The following is a 22,986-nucleotide window of genomic DNA, read 5'->3' on the forward strand; positions in this document are numbered from 1 at the left end:
GGGTTCGCCCCCTTAGGTTGTTCGGGCTCGCTCGCTACGCTCGCTCGCTACGCTCGCTCGCTATGCTGAAGTATGCCAAACATTTTACGCCACACCACTTTCAAATGTCACCGTCCGCCACTGGTTTCGTGTATCACTTCCTCAGGGGCATAGGGCTTGAAGTCAACAGCAAGGCATTTTTGGCGGCATCTTTTTGAATTCCAAACACCCCGCCTCAGTGGGCGTGGCCCTCGAAGTGGCCTGCTGGTACTTGTAGTGCCCACCTTCTTCCTCTAGTGAGTTGCTTGCTGTTGGCAATCAGAATCAATGACATCACAGTGGATCGTGGCACCAGATTGTAGTTCACTGCCAACGCTTGTATTCCCCTCAAAAACGGCACCCGTGCCATTAGCAAATCCGCCGGTTGACGGGTTCGCAGGAATGCTGTAAACAGCATCGGGTCGTCTTCCGCGGCTCAGGCTAGCCGCTAAACATCAAACATCACCAAGTTGCCTCCTGTGGAAGACGCCACACCACAGGTAAGTATTTGCCAAAATCTGTTTATTGATGGAAGCAGCAGCGTGAATCACAACTTAGTCCACCAAATTCAAAAGTCCATTCCCGACGCGTTTCGTGTATCACTTCCTCAGGGGCATAGGGCTTGAAGGCAACAGCAAGGCATTTTTGGCGGCATCTTTTTGAATTCCAAACACCCCGCCTCAGTGGGCGTGGCCCTCGAAGTGGCCTGCTGGTACTTGTAGTGCCCACCTTCTTCCTCTAGTGAGTTGCTTGCTGTTGGCAATCAGAATCAATGACATCACAGTGGATCGTGGCACCAGATTGTAGTTCACTGCCAACGCTTGTATTCCCCTCAAAAACGGCACCCGTGCCATTAGCAAATCCGCCGGTTGACGGGTTCGCAGGAATGCTGTAAACAGCATCGGGTCGTCTTCCGCTGCTCAGGCTAGCCGCTAAACATCAAACATCACCAAGTTGCCTGCTGTGGAAGACGCCACACCACAGGTAAGTATTTGCCAAAATCTGTTTATTGATGGAAGCAGCATCGTGAATCACAACTTAGTCCACCAAATTCAAAAGTCCATTCCCGACGCGTTTCGTGTATCACTTCCTCAGGGGCATAGGGCTTGAAGGCAACAGCAAGGCATTTTTGGCGGCATCTTTTTGAATTCCAAACACCCCGCCTCAGTGGGCGTGGCCCTCGAAGTGGCCTGCTGGTACTTGTAGTGCCCACCTTCTTCCTCTAGTGAGTTGCTTGCTGTTGGCAATCAGAATCAATGACATCACAGTGGATCGTGGCACCAGATTGTAGTTCACTGCCAACGCTTGTATTCCCCTCAAAAAATATTTTAACGCTGGACTACGAATCCCAGAAGGCTAAGAACACCAGGAGCCCATTTTTTTTTTTTTGTTTTTCAAAAATCTTTATTGTTCCATCGAAGAGTACACCGCTATTCAGCCAACAACCCGGAGGCAGGCAGCTAGTATACGAGGCGGAACTCCGCCCAAGCATTTGAGATCGTACTTTCAAACGGCGATACAGCATTTTACAATGGAACAAACAAAACAGAACTAATAAAGAGCCCGAGTCGAAGGGAAGCAGACAGTAAATGATCGAAATGACATAATCATCTTCACGCTGCGCCCACAGCCCGCCCAGACAGAGCAAGCGACAGACAACCCCCCTCAAAGAGCGAACCCCACATCCCAGATCTCTTATGCCAGGCGGATCACCACTTACAGCACCCCACAGTCGAACTCCAACCTCTCCACGTCATTTAAGCCACGATCAGCCCGCTTGGTCATCTTCCAACGCTGTCGTACTAGCCAACCAGTCTACCAGTGGCTGCCAGATATCTACAGGCCGCGAGCGCTGCGGCAGCTGGTCCCAGTATGAGGTCAGCTGCTCCCTACAGTACACCGCCGATCTTATCCAGGCCTTCACGTTTGGCGGCATTGTCTTCTTCCAGTGTAGCGCTACCTGACGCTTAGCAAGTAATAATAAAATAACCACGAGCCTACGTGAGGTCTTGGGCACATTTCTAACGAATCCCAATAGGGCCACAAGTGGGTCCGGCCCCAGTACCATCCCCACGATCTGCCCCACGGCATTGAAGACTGCAATCCAGAAGTCGCGTATGGGGCCACAAACCCAGACAAGGTGATAGAACGCGGCATCCTGCGCACCGCATCTCCAACAGCACGCATCAGACCGCAGACCCATCCTACACAATTGAATGGGCGTCCGGTAGGTCCGGTGCAGATAGTTGAAGTGTACCAACCGCAGCCTATAATTAGGGGATAGGTTTTCAAGTTGGGAGCAACAGTACTCCCACTGCTTCTCGGTAATAGATATACCCGCTTCAAGTTCCCACGCGGATCTAGAGTCAGTGCACGCAACCGGAGCCGTGCTTTGAGTAGCTCTATAGATCCGTGTGATCAGTTTGCGCGCGGAGGAGTTCGAGAGTACGTCCTCCAAGGCCGCAATCGTCGGCGGAGCCTCCGGAAACATAGGGTACCTGCCCTTGCAGGCGGACCGCAGTTGATAGTAGAGAAGAAGCTCCGAGGACGTCGGTTCCGGCGCTGCCGCCATGTCCCGCACTGTGAGGAAGGTATCGTCCGGGTACAAGTCTCCCGCCACCTTCAGTCCGCAGGCCTGCGCCCGCCGCGCCACTGCCGCGTCCGTCAATGGCCCCAATAGGGGATTATCCGCGAGGGGCATACTCGGCGCATATAAGTCATCTACGCCTGCACGTTTGGCAATGCTTGACCAGGCCCAGCGTACCATCTCAACAGTGTCAATGTCGTCCCTGGAGCGTCTGTATCTCTGATATGCCGCTGCACGAAGGGGGCAGGGGGCCGCAACATCCATCTCGATGGCCACGTGCGGCTGGTAAGGGATCGGGTGCTGCCAGTAGTGCAGATATTGGGCCTGAGCACTGTACGCATATAGCTCCATGTCCGGGGCCGCGAGTCCCCCCTGACGGAAGGGAAGTGTGAGGAGGTTCCAGGCCACTCTGGGCTGCTTACCCGCCCAGACCAGTTCAATCAAGGCGGAGCGGAGCCGGCGAAAGAACGACTTAGTGAGTGGCACGGGGATGTTTACGAATAAGTAAAGAAACTTAGGAACGACCACCATTTTAGCAATTGCTATGCGGCCAATCAGAGATAGTGGCAGCGCTTTCCAGCGCTTCACTTTGCACTCCAGCCATTCCACGGCCACCCCAAAATTGGCCAGCCATATGTCCTGTATCGATCGGCTAAACCGTATGCCCAGGTATTTAATCTCATCAGTGACCCAGTCAATCGGGAATTCCGTGTGGCAGTGACTCGTACCGTCCGTCAGCGGGAACATCGCCGACTTTGACCAGTTGACATCGATACCCGTGAGGCCGCTATACCTTGTCACCTCACGCATCAGTGGGTCGAAGTTTTCCGATGGATTCATCATATATATGGTTATGTCGTCGGCGTACATAGAGACCAGCAGGCCACGCGACGTGAAGCCGATACTGCGATGAGTGTGGTGTTGGCGCAAACGAGCCGCCAGCGGCTCCGTCGCAATAGCGAACAGCAGTGGCGACAAGGGGCAGCCCTGCCGAGTGCCTCTGGTTATGGGGATCGGGGAAGACGTCTGACCATTAACCCGTACCCTAGCCGTCGGGTGATTATAGATTATTCCAATACGCCTGGCAAAGGAGGGGCTGAAACCCATGCGAGTGAATAACGCCCGTAGGAATTTCCACTCTAGTGAGTCGAACGCCTTAGTGGCGTCAAGCAATGCGGCCGCGGCTTGTACCTTGGGATCCAAATAATGCAGGAGCCCAAACAGCACTCTAAGATTGTGGGAAGTGGACCGCCCCATCACAAAGCCCGACTGATCGGACAACGCTATCTGAGGCAGCATAAGTTTCAGGCGGTCAGCGAGTAGTTTCGCGTAGATTTTGGCGTCAAGATTAATTAGCGAGAGTGGGCGATATGAGTCCGGGGTAACAGGATTCTTGCCAGGTTTAAGCAGCGTAATGATGAGGGCCTCTCGCATCGAGGCAGGGAGGATGCCAACCTCCATCGCTTCCTCAAAAACATTATGCAAGCGAGGGACCAGTAGGTCTGCGTATTCCTTGTAGAAGGCTGCCGTCAGCCCGTCTGGGCCTGGTGCCTTGCTGAGCGGCATAGCGGCTATAACCGCTCGAATGTCCTCCTGCGTGAAGGGGAGGTCCATATATTGTCGGGCACTATTACTGAACCACGCAAGAGCTATGGTGTCCAGGTAATCACTAATAATAGTGTCGTCAGGGGACACCTTAGAGGTGTACAAGTCCTTATAGTAGTCTGTCATCACCGCCAGTATAGCCGGAGGATCTCGAATCACTGCACCCCCCGACTCCTGTATCTCAAGAATATGCTCCGACCCGCGTGGCGGGCGCAGCAGATTTGCTAGTGTTCGGCCAGCTCTATCACCCTCTCCGTAACGCCTGGCCTGAGAATCTTTGGACAAGAACCTGACCTCCCTCTCAGCCTCCTCTTGATACTCGGTCAGTTTCGTCCTGAAGTCTGCACTCGCACCACCAGACGGGGCTGCCACCATCGCAGCTTCAAGCTGAGCCAGTTCGGATTCCAACCTGCCGAGAGTAGCTCTAATGGAGCGCAAAACCCCAGTTTTTAGCGCCATGCAGTGGCCCCTTGTCACAGCTTTACAGGCCTCCCAGAGCACGCCAGGTGAATCTACTGAGCCCTCGTTTAGTGCGAAGTATTCCTCCAGTTTTTCCCGCAAAGAGTGCTGGAAGACCTGGTCGCGCAGAGCCCGGGACGGGAATCTCCAACTAAACGGCTGAATGTACTGCGGCGGGGTGGAGATCGTTAAGCAAACCGGGGCATGATCAGAAAGTGACCGCGGCAAGTGAGTCACCTCTAACACCGATGAGTGCAGATCTCTGGACAGCAGCCAGAAATCCAATCTGGACCAGGCCGCACGATGAGCTGTGATACACGTACCGGCGCGGGTCTCAGGGTGCAGTGTCCTCCAGGAGTCCACCAGCCCTGCCTCTTGCATAATATGGCCAAGCGCCTCCGACGCCCTAGGGTGATGTTCCCGAGTGGTGCCCTGCCTATCTGCAGTATCTGACAGTACCACATTATAGTCTCCTCCCCACAGTATCGCAGCAGGTCCACAGTTCCGCACCTTATGCCACAATCCCTCGTAGAAATCTGGATTATCGTCATTCGGGCCATAAACATTCACCAGAATCACTCTCGCGCCGCACAGCGAACCTACCAACAGAACAAACCTGCCCCCCACGTCCCTGATTTCCTCATGCGTCCTCCAGTGAAGCCCTTTCCTGATAAGTATCGCCACCCCTCTAGAGTAGTTAGAGTAGTGAGCGTGAACTACCTCACCCCATCGGTTGTGTCTGAGCAGCTGCGCAGCATTGTCCGTCAGGTGCGTCTCCTGCAGAAGGCAAATGTCCGCACCCTTCCTAATCAGAAAGGCCTGTATCAGTCTCACTTTCCGCCTATCATTCATGCCCCGTACATTCCAGGTAATACACTTTATGCTATTCACCGCACCATACGTGTTAACAGAGTTCGGGCAAGCCTCAAGCAAACACTTACCCCCCAGTCACCCGGCCAAGTCACGCCAAATCTCGAAGCACGCATTTCCAATCCAGCGGGTCCCAATATATGAGGGCGGCAATGCCACAGCAATCTGTACGCCCGCCAACAGGGCAGGGAACCTCCACCAGGCACCAAGCAGGGAAATAGAACTCGAGCAGGCCACGGACCCGTTCCTCGTTGCATCGATTCCTGCAGCCCGTCCCTGTCAGACAACACACATCCCACCCGGCCAGCTGGGCAGCCTGCCCGGTAAATGCCAGAACACCTCGTGCTAGGTGACTGTCGACATGACAGCGCGCTGTGCACATCGTGCGATTCAATAGCAGTTTTCGCCACCTCCGACCCGGCTCTGAAACTTAAATAAAACACAACAAAAACCCCCAGCCCCAGCCAAACCCCTAACCCTCCCGCTCCAACCCCCCAATCAGGTTGTGCAATGAACTCCCTGGACCCCCTCCCAACTACAACAACTGTAACTACAGTCTCTAAATGTGAACAATGAATGGGAATCATCCCTTGAGGTACGCAGGTTGGCCACCTACAGGCCCTGTACTTGTGACAGGGCGATCGAGCGCGAGACTAGTGTACCAGCTCAAGGACCATCCCCCCCCAATCCCGCAGCCCTGCTCAGCTCCCTCATAGCATCTGAAATTGGAACTCCAGGGAATTAAACATTCTCAATATGGCCCAGCACAGCGTGGACAGGCGACACCCAGCGAGTTAACAAGAAGTAAACAGGAGTAGTCATTCAACGTCACTTAGCCTGTCCCGCTGGTCCGGGTCAACTGCAGGTGTCTGAGCCTTTTGGTCCTTTAACAGTTGTTTGGCATATTTCATAGCCGCCTTAGCGTCAACAAAAAAGGATGGCTTACCGGGACCTTGGACCCGGAGTTTAGCGGGGTAGATGAGGGAGTATTTGGTGCCCGCCTGTTGAAAAAGTTTCTTCGCCGGCAAAAATTCCCTTCGAGCGGCTTGAACCTGCATCGTATAGTCCGGGTATAGTGCAATGTGGTTGCCCCTGTATTGCAAGTCCGATATGTCCCTTGCCATTCGTAAGATCACGTCCCGGTCCCTATAATTCAAGATTCGTGCAATAATAGGCCGGGGCGGTGCACCGGGTTTAGGCCTGGGCCCCAGTGATCTGTGAGCCCTCTCGACCAGGAACATCGGAGACAATCCCGACCCAAACAGATCCTTACACATTTGTTCGACAAAGAGCTCCATGCTGGTTATGTCCGTCGTTTCCGCCACACCCGTGATGCGGACGTTGTTGCGCCGCGAGCGCGCCTCCAAATCCTCATTTTTCTGCTGAATGAGTGTTAGAATCTTCTCCATGCCCCGCAGTTGGCCGGCAAGGCCGGTCTGATTTTCCTCCGTGTCGGCCACACGTGTTTCGAGCGATTCCACTCTCCCCTCTTGTTTGTCCATGCGGGACGTGATACCGTCCATGCGGGCAGCCAGCGCATCCATTTTTCCATCAATGCCATGTAAGCTTGTTTTCAGTTCCTGAAACATGGCCTTAATGTCCGCCTCCTGAGCACCACTCCGGTCCGCTCGAGAAGATTCGGCCTCACGGAGGTCTGGGTCTGGGTCCGGCGGCTTCTGCTTGGACTTGTCGAAAGTGATTTTCGGCTGCCGCGTGTCCGGTTTGCCCATGGCCACTCACCAGCCGCCTCCCGGCGCCGCGAGTATGCTTTGGCGGCCGCGACCAGACGCCGCCAGTCGCCGACCCTCAGCGTCTCACCGAGGGCAGCAGGGCGGTTAGTCCCAGTAGGTAGGCTGAATGGCTGGGCCTCCAATAGCGGGGCGCGCACCCTAAGCGGAGCAGGCGGGGAGAGTCACAGCACAGGCCGCCGGAGCAGGACAACCCTAGTACAGCCGTGCACTGTCCACATCCCAGGTCAACGCTCCAACCTCACCACAGTATTGTCGGGGGATGTACGACAGCCGACCTCGTCTCTCCGATCGTCTCCCTTCGACCATGGGACTTCTGCTTCAGGCAAAATGGCCGCCACTGCGATCAGCCGATCGGGCCCGTCGCCGTGCGCCGTCGTGCAATCCAGGGGCGGACGTTCGGCGGTCTTCCACACCAGCCGGCGCTTCCTCAGCTTCACTCCGACAGCCGTAGGGGGTGAGACCTTCGCCGGGGTGCGCGTTTCTTTGGGCGAGCGAACAGTCTCTGCCTCACCCCTCGGATAGGTTTCGGGCACTCCACACGCAAGGCCCCGGCTCTAGCGAATGGTGTAGGCCGCCACGACTCCGCGCCGCCCGTGGGCCGCACTCCGTCCACAAGCCGCCGACGGGGTCAGAAAAGCCAGAGCACAGGGCGGACACCCAGGACTACTGTCTCGGGCGGGGAGGACCGAGCTCGCACCCCAGTTCAGCTAATAATTGAAGGATTTCTGTGCTCGATCGGCGGAGCTGCGGTTTCAGGCAGCCATTCCGCTCGGCAGCCAAGCCACGCCCCCCACCAGGAGCCCATTGAAGGGTATTAAAAGCAAAGAGGGACTCCACGCCAGCGTATTTGCCAGCATCAACCGACCCGTGACCAAGGAGCACAGGAGCTCCGAAACGCGTAGGGTCTAAGAAATATGAAATGCCTGGAAGTGCTGCTGGTTTGAATAAATAAGAGCCTTGCTGATGAAGCCTGGTTTGCCTGTCTCCGTGTGCACCTTTGCTATGGGCAACTTTTGGATGAATATATATATATATATATATATAATCCAAGTCTTATGCTCCAAGAGAATCCAGGAATAAGAAGACAGCACACCAGGAAACCGCACAAATACTTTATTGTGCGCTAGCTTTAGAAGGACGACGCGTTTCGGCGTTTGCCTTTGTCAAGTTACTTCCTGTGTGCCCATCGGCCATAGAAATACGAATGCATCATTCATAAACATAGAGAACATACTTCGAGAATACATTATTTCGCAACCACTATTACCGTAATGAATTCATTAGGTCATGTTAATAATTCAGGCACACCAATAAATACAAATATATGGATTAGAAGGCAATTGTCTTAAAGAAACATGCTGTTTTACGTGCGTCAAAATATTGAAAATAAGGTTTGTCCGAAATGTTCGGAAACAATAAAGTTATAGTGAATAAATAAAATACGCGTGAGAATTCACTGCTTGTTATGAACATAGTAATTCAAATTCATTCTAATGCATATACCTCTCCGTGTGCTAGCATGCTGGAAGCGCCTACAAATAAATCTATGTGGGCTGCATCAGTAATACAAATGGAAGTAATCGCTCCACCCAATCTGAATAGACATGCTAATCACACTGCGAGCTAACGAATTCACGATTACAGCATATGATTCAAAATAATAATGATGAAGAACAGCATACTGCCTAATCAATGTCAATACACCTTAATGAAAAGAAAAGGTTGCGCATATTGAGAATGAGATTGACACATCATCTCAAACAATAATAGTTCCTTTGTAGCACCTTGGATAAAGAGTGAATACTGCGCGCAATTGCGCTTATCACATGGCAGACAGAAAAATTAGTAATGGACACAATTAGCCATATGTGTAATTAATGGTACTGTTGCCTTAATATGTATCCAGAACCAAGGGTCCAATGTTATTTGGCTAAGTAGAGAGCCTTTAGTGAGTGATGCTGGATGTGTCAATAATTCCCAGTGGTTAGGTAATGTACTCTCTTGATATCCAACCGGTTATGTGATGGGCAAAATTCGGAAGTATCCTACTAGTGAGAGCTGGAGATGGGGGGGTGAAAGGGTGGTGGTGTATATAAAAATAAGTGATAGAGGAAGGGTATAAAGGGGCACAAGGGATGGCTCGTGGCTGTATCCAAGAGCAACCGCAAATACGGTAAATGTTTATATACTGTCCCAATTGGGGAAATAATATATTAACCTAAGTGCACCTGGATCCCTATCTTAATAAAAGTGAGATAAAAGGTGAAAGAAATGAGAATAAAACAATTTAAACTTAAAATCCCAACGATATATCGGGAGTGCTCATATTTTTCTTGGGACTATATAGTAATGATCAGTTTGTCTGAGAGGCCATATAATGGGTAACTACAAGCCTATGTGAGTTGCAAGTTCCTCCCCACTGTTGAGCCCTTTCGGTATTTTACAATCCAGATCAATGATGAATCTGGATTCTAATACTCTTAGGTCTTTTTCACGATCCCCTCCTCGAATATGTTTCGGGATTCTCTCCACTCCAAAGAATCGTAGGCTACTGTTGTCACTATTATGGAGTTCAGTATAGTGACGGGCTACCGGATAGTTGTGATCGCGGTTGGAGATGGCACGCAGATGCTGCAAAATTCTGAGTTTAAGTGGCAATTTTGTACTGCCCACATACCTGAGGCCACAAGGGCACTCAAGTACGTAGACAGTAAAATCGCTGTTACAGTTAATTTGGTGTTTTATAGGTCGTTTGTAGTTAGTACCTATACTGTATTCTTTGCAGTTAATGCCATTGCGATCTGCCTTGCACATTCCACAAGTAGTGAAACCGTTAGGCCTTGTGAGCCAATGTGATTGTGTAGTCTCATCACGGTAGCTATGGACTAATCTGTCCTTAAGTGACCTGGCTTTTCTGTAAGTGATATGTGGTCTGGTGCCTATAGATTCACCAATAATGGGGTCTGCTCTTAATAGGCTCCAATGTTTCTTCATAATTTTGTTGAGAGTCCATGCTCCCCTACTGAATTTGGTTATCATTCTTGGAATATTCCTTTGGTTGCTGTCATTATTAGTTCTTTTAATAGTACTCATGGAAGGTTTAAAGAGTATGTCATGCTGATTTAAATCCTTAACTTTATTTTGGGCTCTCTCTAGGGTTTCCTCTTTGTATCCTCTTACCCTGAAACGTGTGAGCATGGTTTCTTGTTCATTCATAAAGTCCCTATTGGTACTGCAAGCACGACGTGCTCTAAGAAGCTCCCCATAGGGTATGCTTTGTTTTAGGGGGACTGGATGATGACTAGCTGCGTGTAATAGTGTGTTGCCTGCAGTCTGTTTCCTAAAGAGACGTGTTGTAATTTTCTTTTCTTTAATTTCAACTGCAATATCCAGGAATTCACAGTAGGTCGGGCTGATCTTGTGAGTAAACTGTAAGTTCAGATCATTGATCCCCAATTTGTCAATGAATTCATTGGCAAGATTTTGGGGGCCATTCCAGATCAGGAACAGGTCGTCTATATACCTGATCCATACAAGTATATGGTCGGTATACATTTTCCACTCATCAGTCCACACTATCTGTTCTTCCCACCATCCTAGGAACAAATTCGCTAGGCTGGGGGCAAAACAAGTACCCATCGCGGTACCTGACCGCTGGCGATACACAGATTTTTCGAAGAGGAAGATATTATTTTGGAGACAGAACAACATCATGGTCTCCAACATTTTGTTGTGTTCCCAGAGGTCTATATGTCTACTTTTTAGAAAGTGCATGCATGCTTCCACCCCTTTCCGTTGGTCTATGCACGTATACAAGGAGCAGACGTCTAAACTAATCATAGTGTAGCTGTCTTCCCATTGCATGTCGTGAAGTTGGCGTAGGAAATCTGAACTATCTTTACAATATGATGCTAAATTAAGAACATATTTAGACAGAAAAGAGTCCAAGAAAATTGATGTGTTTTCAAGAAGTCCTCCATTTGATGAGACAATGGGACGCCCTGGTGGTAAAGTGGCATGCTTATGAATCTTTGGTAAAAAATAAATGCATGGTATGCGTGGTTTATCAGTTCTCAAGAAGCTGTATTCATCAGTGTCAATAAGACCATGAAAATACCAATCACTTAATAATTTATGGTAATCCTGAATAGTTTCCTTGTATTGTGCCCAATCAATGAGTTCATAGCAGGTTTCGTCTGAGAGCTGTCTCATCGCCTCTGATCTGTAATGTTCCATGTTCATCACTACAACATTACCTCCTTTGTCCGAGGGCTTGATTATGATTTTGATGTCAGATTCCAAGGTTTCGATGGCTTCCCGTTGTGTCTTTGAAAGATTGTCCCATTTCGATTTTTGGAATGACTCTCGTGATTTCTTGAGTTCAAGAATGACCGCTGAGTTGTATGCTTCAATGTTATCAAAAGGCACATTGGGGTTGAACTTTGATTTCCTTTTGAGACCGCTATGCGTGTGTTGCATACTGGTAACGCCACATGCTTGCAATAACGAATTGTCATCGCTACAATGATTGTCTTCAGTTTCTAGGTCATGCATAATTCTTAGTAGTTCCATGTCTTGTATTTGTAAATTGCGTGTTTCTAGATCATCTGAATTGGTTATTATTTCTTTGGACTTAGATTTCGAGCGTGCCTCGAACATTTTCATCAATTTTAGTTTCCGGATAAATAAGAATAAATCAATTCTGGTGTCCATATAGTTTAGATTGCTACTTGGACAGAAGGACAAGCCCAGTTGTAGAACTGAGATTTCCACGTCACTCAAGCTTCTGGTGGATAAATTGATGACTGTTTGATTTGTTGTTTGATCTTGGAGTTGCAAGGTCGGTGTATGAAATTTTTTTGACCTTCTCTTGCTTAATCTTTTTCTTTTGCGGTCCCTCGTCCTCTTCCTCTTCTTTGCCCCTTTCCTCTTGCCTGTCCTCTCGTTTGGGGCTTGTTTACTTGAGTTTGATCTTTTTTCTGCTTTAGTATCTGAAACTCGTGTAAGAAAGTGAGAGGACGTGTGGCTAAAGGGATCGCTGTGCTGGGAGCTTCTGAATCAGTACTGATATCAGAACTGGAACCTGTTGACAAAAGTTCCGTTGTCCGTTCAGTAGTGGTGGCTCTCAGGTTTCTTTGAGCCCAGTCGTATTTCTTGGCGTAAGTTAGGATACGTCCCTCAGCGTAGTCACGCTTATCCCTGAGGAATTTACGTTGTTTCTTTTGTTTGATTGAATCTTCGTATTCCTTAAGTTTCTTTGGAAGTGTTTTAAGGAATTCCTCCACTATGTTGTCGTTTTTGTATTTCTCTAAATCGGCTTTCAGAATTGACAATTCCTTTCTGGTAGTTTCAAGATCTATTTGGGCGTATTTGACGAGCATCTCTAGCATTCCTTTACAGGTTTTGGCCATAAATTGAGCCCATTCAGCTAGAAGATCCGGATTGGGATTGTCATACGTCGGTACGATTGTAATTCTTAAGCCTCTGGGGACGCGGCCAACTTCTACATAATTAGTGAGCGATGCGACTTCCCACCATTTGTTTATTTCCCGTTTACTCAGTTTCTCTAACAGGAATAATTTTTGTTTCAATGAAGTGTCACTTCCCACGGGGGCGGTACTTGTCGTGGGTTTCACTCCCAACTCATCTTGCTCTTCGTTAAACAAAGATATGGCCTCTGCTTTTCTTTCAATGTCCCATTCACTCATAACTCCTTTGTATCCTGACGCCGCAACACGAGTTGTGGCAATCACGTTTGTTCCCGTACTACAATCAATGCTCGATATTCTCTTCGGGGCAGAGGCACTGTGCAGAGTATCCAGAGAAGTTTGTAAAGACGAACAATCCGCGTTCTCCAACCCGGACCATTAACCCCCACACAAACCCTTAAACACAGATACACAGGCTTACCCACAGATGTTAGATTTCACAAAATGTCAGTCGGGAACGGCGGGAACCGCTGCAGAAAAGTTTATAAGTCCGTAGCTTGCTGCGAGAGCAGCCCCCAGGCCTGCAACGTTGGTGCTGTCAGTGGCGGCAGCAGCCACTGTGATATAATCCAAGTCTTATGCTCCAAGAGAATCCAGGAATAAGAAGACAGCACACCAGGAAACCGCACAAATACTTTATTGTGCGCTAGCTTTAGAAGGACGACGCGTTTCGGCGTTTGCCTTTGTCAAGTTACTTCCTGTGTGCCCATCGGCCATAGAAATACGAATGCATCATTCATAAACATAGAGAACATACTTCGAGAATACATTATTTCGCAACCACTATTACCGTAATGAATTCATTAGGTCATGTTAATAATTCAGGCACACCAATAAATACAAATATATGGATTAGAAGGCAATTGTCTTAAAGAAACATGCTGTTTTACGTGCGTCAAAATATTGAAAATAAGGTTTGTCCGAAATGTTCGGAAACAATAAAGTTATAGTGAATAAATAAAATACGCGTGAGAATTCACTGCTTGTTATGAACATAGTAATTCAAATTCATTCTAATGCATATACCTCTCCGTGTGCTAGCATGCTGGAAGCGCCTACAAATAAATCTATGTGGGCTGCATCAGTAATACAAATGGAAGTAATCGCTCCACCCAATCTGAATAGACATGCTAATCACACTGCGAGCTAACGAATTCACGATTACAGCATATGATTCAAAATAATAATGATGAAGAACAGCATACTGCCTAATCAATGTCAATACACCTTAATGAAAAGAAAAGGTTGCGCATATTGAGAATGAGATTGACACATCATCTCAAACAATAATAGTTCCTTTGTAGCACCTTGGATAAAGAGTGAATACTGCGCGCAATTGCGCTTATCACATGGCAGACAGAAAAATTAGTAATGGACACAATTAGCCATATGTATATGTATATATATATATATATATATATATATATATATATATATATATATATATATATATATATATATATATATATATATATATATATATATATATATATATATATATATATATATATATATATATATATATATATATATATATATATATATATATATATATGTGTGTGTGTCGTCGAAGTCCAGACAAGATTAAGGGGGAGCACTTGGCAAGGTAGAAGTGGCCTTAAGGGAGCATTACAATACCCTGCGAGTATTGGAGCCAGGAATGCAGCTTTGTAATATATGGACAGACCCCTTTCCTTCTATCTCGATCAGGAGGGCATGCAGACTCCATTGGCCTTTTGGTCAATAATCCTGGACCTGTCACCAGATGTCTTACTTTGTGGCAACTTCTCACATGTGCCTCTCAGGCCCGGTTGGGTCCCATGGCAGAGGGGAAAGCGGTCAGCCACCGCCACACCCAGGCCCGAGGTCACGCATGTCCAGCTCCTCACAAGCCAAAACACTGCAGGCTGTGCCACAATCCTGCATCCGCTCCACGCAGCCCCCGAGGCACTCTCATTAATGTCTTTTTGGCCCTTTTTGAGCCGCCACCTGCCTCCGCACACAGGCCCGAGGTCTTGCGGGCCCAACTAACCACAGGAAGGGCCACTGCAGGCCATGATCTCGCAGCTGTTCCAGGTGGCGCAGCTCTAATGGGACCCGGAGGGAATCGCCCCCCACCAAGTCAGTAGAGGAGGGGGTTTACAGGCACCTCCCGGCAAGAGTTCAGAATATGGGCACTCACCCCTAGGGTAAGGGCGACTTCCTGGCCACATCGCCACCTCCACCCATGTGACTCGTACCAGGTGATCGGCCGGGGCTGGCAGGCTCCGCTCAACCTCTCAGGTGTAGAGGGCTGCAATGGCTATACCGGGTCCCTGTACGGTTCTTTTTGAGATGATTAGTGGTGTTCTGGCGCAGGATAATGTTGGGTTATGAGCCTGGACAGCAGGAGCCTCATGCAAGTGCGGACATCTTGCTGGCTGGCTCTGTAGCGCTCCCCATCCCATTCCCTTTTTGCGCATAGCTGGGCTAGTTTGCAAGCCTCCCTGGCTAGATGAATTTGGGGGTGTCCATAGATCTCAGTGCTTTGCCCAGCTGCAGACGAAGGTGCCTACTCTCACTGTTATACTAAGTTTTAACCCTGGTTTGGCCTGTCCGGGAGTTGGTAACTGGGATGGTAAAGTAAGTTAGACTTTTCCCAAATAATTTTTTGTAAATATCAACTATGGCCTCGGTCCTCTTTGCACTACGGGTACTTTCTTGCATCTCTGCTAAGCATGATTGCAAGTCAGAACTGATTGCAGTCAGATGGTCGGGGATCTCAATTAACTGTAACCATTTAATATGATGTGTGTTGTTAGAGGAATAGATATCCCTGGTACTAGCTGCAGTTTAGTAATGATTTACCATTGATGCTTCTCCATGGATTCCACCAGGATGGAATTAGTTCCCAACCTCAAACCTCCCTTGACCCCTCTGGTGTAAATATTGTAGATACCAATATAGTTTGAGTTACCTGGCTTATTTCAAACAGCTAGGATGTCAGGGCAATGAATTTGAAGTCATTTGATATTAAGGTCACGATCTGATCGAATCCATATTGTTAGACCTCCCTTGGTTGCCCTGCAGAGTTGCATATGGCAGGAGTCGACAAATGAAGATACCTGGCTTTAAAAACTGGTGCCAGGGCCCAGGTTTTCAGTAACAGACAGATGTCATTCAGATCCATGAAATCGTTCTAGTCTGGGGACACGACTTTAAATTTTATGCCGGCCACGTTCCACCAGATAATGGAGACTGAATCCATAGTCTGAGGAGCAGTGAATTGCCCTAGCCTGGCAATTCGACAATGACAGAGATGGAAGTCTATCAAGATGGCCAGTAGGGCCAACAAGAGGGAGAACATCCTGTGGAGAAAGAGGAGGGTTAAGAGGTGGATTAATCATGCTCCGCTCGCTTTTATCCAATTGTCAGGGTCCAGCTAACAAGGGAAAGTTCATAGCAGGCATTAGCTGTCAATCCACTTCCCGTATAGGAGATTCTCTTGCATAGTGAGTGGAGGGAATGCGCCAAGCTTTAGAATGATACTGCTTCTCATCGTCGCCTATACTTAAAGCGAATATTAGTGTCAAGCAGGGTAGATGTCCGTATGTCAAATGCCACTAGGTCGTCCACTAGATCTCTGCTGGGGAGGATCAATTTAATAGTATCATAGTTGGAGCCAATTGCCTGATGGCGCCCAGATATCCTCTCTTATTAACGAGCGACAGCCTCTCAGCTTCCGAATACAATGATGGATTTATTTATGAGCGAGTCCTGTCCATCTTTATTTAGGATTTTCCAAAATTTGGGGATATTATACATGAAGATTGATAATCTACCATGAGGGGCTGGAGTGCCCATCTCTGAGCTAATATTTGGTAGTGATGCTAGGTGGTTCGATTTACAGCCAACTACCTGCCTAGGTTCAGATAAAGTGTGGATAGGTCATGTGGGGAATTTTTCAAAGCCAACTTGGAAGTGTCCCACTCCCAAGTCTTTTTTGCCATCTCCTGCGGTTTGGGCATGGGTCTATGTTCTTTTGTATAAAACGGGTGGCCAGGCTCAATAGATTTGGGCCCAGATGTACAAAACGATTTTGCATATTTTAACTGACCAAATCGCTAATTCAACCCATTAAGAAATGCAAAACCGGCAATCAGCATGTACGAATGCCAGAAACGCTGTTGCAAATTGCAATTCCCTACCTGCAGGAATCGCAATTTGGAAATCAGTAAAATAGGGAATGATCCACCGGTGTACCATCAACAGACAACAGATACTTACCATGGGCCCATAAACACACTCATACTGTCAAGTAAACCGCTGGACTGGGTTTTTATATGTTTTCACAATGTTCAGGATTAGTCTAAGATACCTTTACGAACCCTTCACAGATTAAAAGGTTATTTCCTCTGGTCGATGGACCATTAGTTGAACTAATTGATGGTGATGATGACATAAACTAACTTACCTATACTTTAATTAAATGAAATAACCACAAACTCCTTTCAGATTTTAAAACTTTATCCACATTATAGAGCATGTGAAACACTTCAAAACTACAATACAGTCACCTTCACTCATTAGGAGAGAAAATTCAATTAATTAATCCTCAAAACATACTTTGAAAACTTGCAATGACTTATGCTCAGCAAAGGTTGAGGACAGAAAGAAAAGAACATCTGCAAATACACTAAATAATAATTACCAAGAATGGTGTGAAGACCAACGCCCCAGCCAAAGGGCTGGTAAGAGTCCCCCGGGATAGATCAGGCGACAAAGGCTTCAGGACAGGAAACAGGACAGGCTAGATGACCTCTCTAATACCGGCGCTTGCGTAGCACCCCTCTCTGAAACTCTCTTCCTCCTCAAGATTCTTCCGCGATCTTCTTTCTAACCCAATTATTTATAATAGGTTCTGCATTCGAATCTTCTTCAGCATCTCACAGCATCTCTCTCAGTATCAGCACCACCGACAGCATCCCGTGCTCTGCAAGACCCTATCTGACTAACTAACTAAAGCTATTTCAATTATACCTTTCGTTCTTCATGTACCACCCACTAAAGTTTCAATATAGTAAAAATACGAAATCTAATTGGTCAGGCAAGGGGGAAAGGTCATCACACCATGCTTACATATCACTTTATTCAGTTACCCCATTGCTTACAAACCCATCCCCTTAATTTGTTTTTCTGAAAATTGTATTTCCCACCCGCATTCACATTACATTTGCAACATATGTTAAAATTTCAACATGTTCATTCATTCCAGTGAACTTTTCACCTTTCTTTCTCAGGCTGGGACACTCTGCGACCTTGGCTTCTCCCCAAATTCAGCGTCATCGTTCTAGGATCACTTTCAGTAGGCATGCGCAGTTGTACATTTCAGTCACATGGCTCAGCTTACTTCAGTTACACACGAAAGGCCCAAATGTGCACTAATAATAAAGTCAGGAAGACAAATGTTACTTTTAAAAATAAATGGTTTCACTGTATACTACCCATCTCTACTCTATTCCCCTTTATTTATTAATACTTTCCCCGGATTAGCATTAGTTTAATAGCTTGTTTTCTTTTCAGCAAAGCAGATGCTATGCACGTGAGTCTTTAAGCTGCCATGTTAGTGCCTTCTGCTCCTGCGCAAGAATTTCCCTCCAAGCGTTATTTCGTCATATTGCGTAGATGCAATAGATGCATGCGCAGTAAAGATTTCCCTGTTAAAGCTGTTTTAGTCCTTCGTCCGTGTTATTCGCATTAGTAAACACATAAGCAAGCTTCACTAACCCGCGTGTTTGTGTGGTGCGCATTAGTTTAACACAAAACAATCTTATTAATTTATTAGTGAGTTAAACAAGCAGATTGCATCAGAGCAAGTCTCTTTTCTATTTTCTTTGCTTCATCAATCTCCTCTCTGATGGCATTTTTGAGCCATCACAAAATTACCCATCCCAAACCAGAAGCCAACTTTTAGTACGTCTCACTCCTGTTGTCCTCTTTTGCTTTCTTGTTTTCATCCTTATTTTCAAAATCTCTCATCTTTTTATAAATTCTCCCTTTCATTTCCTCCATCAGTATCTCATCGTATTCCCTCTTTCTTTTCTTTCCTTTTCCATTAACTTCATATTTCCTTCCCTTTCCTTTGCTTCTGCAACACTTACACCAAATCATTATTGTCAAAACTATGATTGTTATACCAACTACTGTAAGAATTATTTGACCTAAAATACTTTTCCCTAAATCAGAAAACCAAGTCCCTATTGAAGAAATACTCTTTGTTAGTCTCTCCCATACACTGTCAACCTCCAGTGGTTTCAAATCTTCATGAGGTTTTGTAATATTCTTAATATACCCTCTAATTTTCCTACTCTTATCAGGAATGTAAGTACAACAATTTTGCACTTTCAGCATTTTACAGACTCCGCCCTCTTTTGTTGATAAGATATCAAGCACAAGTCAATTTTGTAAAACCATTGACCTAATCGCAACCATCTCCCTATTAATCATCAAGAAACCCCCAGCAGTATCAGTCAAAAGACGATCAACTACTGTCACAATTTACATATTCTGTGTGAATTCAAAATGCCTCCCACTGAAAGTATCAATGCACCAAATATATCACTTACTATTTCTGAAAAACTAGCTCTCTTTCTTCGTGTTAGTCCATTATCGTTTTCATTGCTTCCAGTGATTCTTTTTACATGATAAATCTTAGGAAATACAATCCCAAAATAAAAGCTTCCGTACCACCGTGCAGGCAGCTTATAGTAAGTATTATTCCCACGCACGTAGTAAACTCTAGGAAATACTGGATCAGTCCCCCCTTTTAGTCCCCATCCTCTCAAAATCAGGAAGTTATGTTCACATTCACTGGAACCAATAAATATGTTATTATAATCTGTCTTTAATCTATGGAGGCAGGTTTTCCCTTTCTTCACAAAGTCTAGGGACATCGCAGAATGAGCCTTGCCAGCTGTATAAATTCCCTCTTTCTCAGCCCATGATGGTACATGAGTTTCTGTTCAGCAGCTTTCTTTTGGAAATCCTGTCTTCTTTCTTCAACTAAATTCAAAAACACTTTCTCTTCTTCAGGTAATATACATGTTAAATTATTCTTGTGTGCTTTTACTATATCTATTGATTTCATTGTTAAGAAGAATTCACCCATAAACTGTGCATCTTGACTACTAAGGACTGGATTCATATTCTTTCGAATAGGAATTTCTGAGAATACTACATCTAAGTTTGAATAATAATACTGAAGTTTTCCTGTTTTATAGAACAGACTTGTTAATACACTAGATGATATACCATATGTTAGAGTTAAATGGTGATACGTGACACCTTCTGATACTGACGCTGGTAATTTCATACAAACACAACAATCACTAATGTCCATTGTATCTACATACTGAAATAACAATTTTGTGAAAGCATTTAAAGATGTATAATTATCTAATACTGTGTGATGAAAATCTGTCTCATCTGGTGCTTCTAATTCTACTCTATTTCCTTTTACTGTGTCTGTTTTTCCATTAGTATCCGTATCATTCTTCTTACTTATCATTAAATAAGGCACTACTACTGTTAGTAATAGCCATATTGAAATCACTAATAGAATACTACATATGCAAGCTCTACAGCATCTTCATTTTAAACTTTGTTTGGTTGCACAGTGAGTTCATTTTTCACCATTTTAATCTAAGAAGATTTCTCTTCTTTTCTTTACTTCACTTGGAATTTTAATCTCTTGTTTTCAAGGTGGTCTCACTTTCCTTTCATCAACCTGTGCAGCATCTAATTGTTCTGACTCTTCACTCAAGTCTAAGTTTTCAAATTCTTCCAATATAGCATAGGTCCACTCAGGACCCTTGTATTTATTGTTCAAATTCTTCAGTCTTAGACTTCTTTGAGTGTTTCTCACAATCGACTGAGTTTGACTAGTAACCTCATTCACTTGCTCTAGTCTTTCTCTTCCTTTTGCTCAGATAATATCTCAATCTTTTCACTCCACCTGGCCAGTTGTCACCTTTTCTGACCCTTTTATTCTGAACTGCACTTTCACCCTCTTTGTCATTTTCTAAAGTTCTTTTATTTCCAGCGTGTCTAGGCACAATCCGTTCTTCTTCTTCGGAATCACTCTCTACCTGTTCCTGTTCAGGTCTTATATCATCCACTTGAACCTCTTCTTCTTCTTCTATCTGGCCCTGTTCAGGTCTTAAACAGATTGTCCTTCTGCCTGAACGTGTTTTTCTTCTCCTGTCTGTCCCTCCTCAGGTCTTTGAACGGATCTGTTCACCTCTGCCTGAGTATGTTCTTCTCTCCCTATCTGGTCCTGCTCAAGGTTTCGGGTAGCTTTGTTCTCTTCTACCTGAGCATGTTCTTCTACACATATCTGGTCTTCACTACTTTCCTGTCTTTGTAATCTGGTTCTTCTTCTTGTTTGGATAACAACTTCAGGTGCGTCAATCACTGGTATCCATTCCCCCTGACTTGTTCTTCGTCTTTCACTTCAGAATCTATCCCTCCAGATTCTCCAACTTCACAACCTTCAGCAGTCTCAACTGGTTCAATCAATTGCTGTTCTTCTTCAGTGGGGCCTGGAACTCTTTTGGTATGGCTCGCATGTATCCAATTGGGTACATCTGCACACTTCACTGCTGTAGTAGTGACCAGTATGACTTCACATGGTTTATCCCACCTGGGTGCTAAGCACGACTTTCTGGCGTGTTTCTTCACTACCCCCCAGTCTCCAGGATTCACATCATGCGCCTACGTTGGCTGCCTGACACTGCGTCTTCTCCAACTTGGTGAGAGACCGAACGCACTAGGTCAGGCAATCCTTTACAATTGTCCTATACCAAATCATCTGTTATATTCATCAACTTATGTCCAGATATTTATGCTTGTCTAATTGCTCTTCCCATGAGTATTTCATGAGGACTCAAAACTGTCTTTCTGTCAGGAATACTTCAGAGTCCCATCAACACAGGAGGCAATGCATCTGGCCATTTCAGTGATGTTGATGCACACACTTTTCCTAACCTTGACTTGATTGCGCCGTTTAATTGTTCCACCACTCCAGAAGCCTCTGGGCGGCATACACAGTGCAGTTTTTGTTCAATTTTGAATGCTGCACAGATTAATCGAATTATTTGGTTATTAAAATGAGATCCTCTATCTGATTCCAAAGTCACTGGGAAACCGAACCAAGGTATCAGTTCCCTCAACAGTAATATAGCCACTGTGAGGCTGTCATTTCTTCAGGTGGGATATGCCTCTACCCTCTCGAGAACAGGCACAATATGACAAGTACATATTTTAATCCTTGGTGTGGGGGTAACTCAATAAAATCTAATTGCAATCTTGTGAATGGGCCTTCTGCCTTCCCAATTTTACCCCAACTGACCACTGTCTTCCTGCCTGGAATTAGCTGCTGACAGATTAAGCATCTCTGGCAAAGACTTTCTGCGACTACCCTAAACTTTGAATTATACCAATTTTGTCTGAGCAGTCTAATCATGGCATCCCTACCAACATGTGTGTCTCCATTATACATTCTTGCTATTTGAGAGAGTAAGCAGTCTTGCATGACAGGTCTGCCATCAGTGTACACCCATACATCATCTCCTGTCCTTCTTTCGCAACCTGACTTTATCCAGATCTCTCTTTCTTTCACCTCAACTTCATCCTGCAACTGTTTAACCTCATCCCATGTTTCTAGAGCTGAGAAGAACATAAGTTGGCAGCTGATTTCACTTGTTTCAATCTTTCGGTTAAGTGCCATTTTATTTCTTGCACAATATTGAGCAATTTGGTCTACATAACAGTTACCTGCCACCACATAGTCATTTCCTCACTGGTGAGCAGCACACTTAACCACTGCTATTTCTTTTGGCAATTGTATTGCTTCCAATAATTCTTTTACATTTTTGCCATTAGGTATTGGAGATCCTGAAGTCAGAAATACGCTCTGCATCCATAGCTGGCCGAAGTCATGCACAACCCCGAAACCATATTGACTATCAGTAAATACGGTTATACTCCAATTTTTCCAATTTTGCATGCTTTTGTTAAGGCCCCCAATTCGGCTAATTGTGCAGACTTGACTCCCGGTAAACAGGATGCTTCAATGACCACCGTTACTTTACATACAACGTCCTCCTTCCTCTGTTCTCATGCAAGAACCATCTACAAATAGTTCATGATCTGGCTCTTTCAGGGGTTC

The sequence above is a fragment of the Triturus cristatus genome, chromosome 6 (assembly GCF_964204655.1).
Source record: "Triturus cristatus chromosome 6, aTriCri1.1, whole genome shotgun sequence".
Taxonomy (NCBI): domain Eukaryota; kingdom Metazoa; phylum Chordata; class Amphibia; order Caudata; family Salamandridae; genus Triturus; species Triturus cristatus.